The following is a 3663-nucleotide window of genomic DNA, read 5'->3' as shown; positions in this document are numbered from 1 at the left end:
GCACACTTTGCTCTCCCACTCATGTTAGTGTCATCGGCAAATTTTGACACTGTACACATGGTCCCCAACTACAAATCATCTATGTAAATTGTAAGTAATTTTAGTCCCAACACTGAATCCTGAGGCATACCACTAGTCACTGATTGCCAGCCAGAATTACACTCATTTATCCCCACTCTTTATTTCCTGTCAGTCAACCAATCCTCGATCCACACTAATACTTTACCCCTCACACCATGCATCCTTGTCTTATGCAGCAGCCTCATGTGCGGCGACTTGTCAAAGGCCTTTTGGAAATCTAGGTACAACACATTCACTGGGTCTCCGTTGTCCACCTTGTTTGAAATGTCTTCATAGAATTCCAAAAGATTTGTGAAGCATGACCTGCCCTTCATTAATTCATGCTGCATCTGTACAATGGGACAATTTCTTTCGAGATGCCCTGCTATTTATTCCTTGATAATAGACTCAAGCATCTTCTCCACTACAAAGGATAAGCTCACTGGTCTATAATTCCCTATCTTTTTTCTACTTCTTTTTTAAAACTGTGGCATCACACTTGCTATTTTCCAATTTGCTGGTACTGCCCCAGAGTCCAGTGAATTTTGGAAAATTATCGCTAGTCCACCTGCTATTTCTCCTGCCATCTCTTTTAGTACCCTAGGATGCATTCCATCAGGGCCAGGAGACCTATCTATCCTTCGCTCAATTAGCTTACCCAACACTAATCCTTCCGTAATAATAATTGTTTCCAGGTCCTCACCTACCTTTTTCTCTTCGTCACTTACTGGCATGTTATTAGCATCCTCCACTGTGAAGACCGATGTAAGGTACTTGTTCAATACCTCAGCCATTTCATCATATTCCATAACTAACTGCCCTTTCTCATCCTCTAAAGGACCGATATTAACTTTAGTCACTCTTCTTTGTTTTAAATATTTATAGAAACTTTTGCTATCTGTCTTTATATTCTGTGCTAGGCTTTTTTCATACTCTATCTTAATTTTCTTTTTTGCTCTTTTTGTGGCTTTCTGTTGACCTTTAAGGTTTTCCCAATCTTCTAGATTCCTGGTGTTTTTGGCCACTTTGTGTGTCTTCTCTTTCACTTTGACAGCCTGTTTTGTTTCCTTAGACACCCAAGACTCACCGGATACACTTTTGCTGAGCACTATGAAGAATTTTTTGAAGGTCCCCCACTGCTCATCAACTGTCCCACCATAAAGTTTCTGTTCCAGTCTACTTTAGCCAGGTCCTCCCTCATTCTATCATAGTCCCTTATTCATGCACAGGACCCTGGTACTGGATTTTATCTTCAGACTATTCAGCTGTATTTTAAATTCACCCAAACTGCGATCACTCCTTCCAAGAGGATCCCTGACTATGAGGTTACTAATTATTCCTGTCTCATTACATAGGACCTGGTCTAAGATAGCTTGCTCCCTCATTGGTTCCATTACATACTGTTCAAGAAAACTATCAAGAAAAATACACTCAACGAACTCCTCCTCAAGGCGACCCTGACCAAGCTGGTTCGACCAATCTACATGTAGATTTAAATCCCCCATGATAGTAGCCATATCAATTTTGCAGGCATTAGTTATTTCCTTGTTTATTGCACTTCCCAATGTGATGTTATTATTCGGTGGCCTATAGACTACATCTATCAGTGACCTTTTCTTCTTGGAATTCCTAATTTCCACCCAAATGGATTCAACCTCATGCTCCATAGAACCTATATCATCCCTCAGCACCACCCTGATGTCGTCCTTGAATATCAGAGCGACACCACTTCCCGTGCATTCCTGTCTGTCCTTCTGAATAATCTGGTACCCCTGGATATTAAATTCCCAGTCATGACCATTTTGCAATCATGTCTCCGTGATTGCTATCAATCATATTCGTTCACGATGATTTGTATCGCTAACTCATCAACCTTGTTACAAATGCTACAAGCATTCAGGTAAAGTACTTTTATCATGATTCACAACATCTCTAATATCTCCTGAGTTACCCTTCATTTTTGCTTCTTTCATAGTCTGCCTTGACCTTAAACCCTCCTGTATACATGCTAACCTGCTGCTACCTTTTCATTTATCACCATACTCCCTGTTGCTTTCCCTTTTCCTCGCCCCCACCTCCGACTCACAAGTTTAAAGTCTTAGTGACCACCTTATTTATTCTTTTGACTAGAACACTAGTTCCAGATCGGTTCAGGTGGAGACTGTCCATCGGTACAGATCCCCCCTCCCCCCCTCCCCCCCCGGTTCCAAACCTGATACCAATGCCCCATGAAATGGAACTCCTCTTTCCCACACCATTCCCTTAGCCACATGCTTACTTCCCTAAATTTTCTTGTCCCTAAGCCAATTTGCACCTGTCTTGGACAGTAATCCGGAGATTATGATCCTTGAGGACCTGTTCCTTAACTTCATTTCTCAATAATCTCCAAACAGGCCCCCATCCTACCCTTGCCTTTGTTGTTAGCCCCAACGTGGACTACAACAACTGGATCCTCCCCCTCCCACTGCAGTATCCTTTCAAGCCAGTCAGAATTGTCCTGCACCTTGGCACCGGGAAGGCAAAACACCATGTGAGGCTTCCAATCCAGCATGCAAACGATACTATCTGTCCCCATAATTATAGAATGCCCTATAACTACCACTTGTCTTTTTGCTCCCCTGTCTTGAATGGCCTTCTGCACCATGGTCAGTTGGCTCATACTCCCGCAGCCCTTTTCCTCATCCTCACAGAGAGCAAGAATGCCATACCTTTTGGATAAGGTCAAAAGCTGACGCTCCTGTACTCCTGAACTCAGGATCCCCCTACCTGCCTCACTTGCAATGACACCCTGTTGTCCCTGATCACTAACTGAATTTGAATTACTTAATCTATCAGGTATGACTGCCTTCTGAAACAAAGCGTCCAGGTAACTCTCCCCCTCCCGGATGTGCCGCAATGTTTGAAGCTCAAATTCCAGATCATGGTGGGCGGCACGGTGACACAGTGGTTAGCATTGCTGCCTCACAGCGCCAGAGACCCGGGTTCAATTCCCGCCTCAGGCGACTGACTGTGTGGAGTTTGCACGTTCTCCCCGTGTCTGCGTGGGTTTCCTCCGGGTGCTCCAGTTTCCTCCCACAGTCCAAAGATGTGCAGGTCAGGTGAATTGGCCATGCTAAATTGCCCGTAGTGTTAGGTAAGGGGTGAATGTAAGGATATGGGTGGGTTACCCTTCGGCGGGTCGGTGTGGACTTGTTGGGCCGAAGTGCCTGTTTCCACACTGTAATGTAATGTAATGTAATAATGTAATGTAATGTAATGTAAACTCTGAGCCAGAGTTCTTCCAGCAACCAACACCTCCTGCAGATGTGATCACTGCCATTCACAATGGGATCAGCCATCTCCCACAGCGTACAGCTACAGCACAACACCTGTCCATCCATCTCTACCTAGTTAATTAATAGATAACAATTTGAGTTAAATAATTTCTAGAACTTCTCTACTATGATCTTATGCAATTAACCCATTAATAGAAGATAAAAAATGTCAATTTTTAACCAATCAACTTACCTTATCAACCCACCACAGAGTCCTTTTTTTTGGTTAGAGGAGGAGGGCAGGTGGATAGTCTTATGGACAAAAATGGAATAGTGTAGGTTAGATGGG

Source organism: Chiloscyllium plagiosum, chromosome 34 (genome assembly GCF_004010195.1).
Source record: "Chiloscyllium plagiosum isolate BGI_BamShark_2017 chromosome 34, ASM401019v2, whole genome shotgun sequence".
Taxonomy (NCBI): Eukaryota; Metazoa; Chordata; class Chondrichthyes; order Orectolobiformes; family Hemiscylliidae; genus Chiloscyllium; species Chiloscyllium plagiosum.
Note: the sequence above shows the minus strand (reverse complement) of the source record.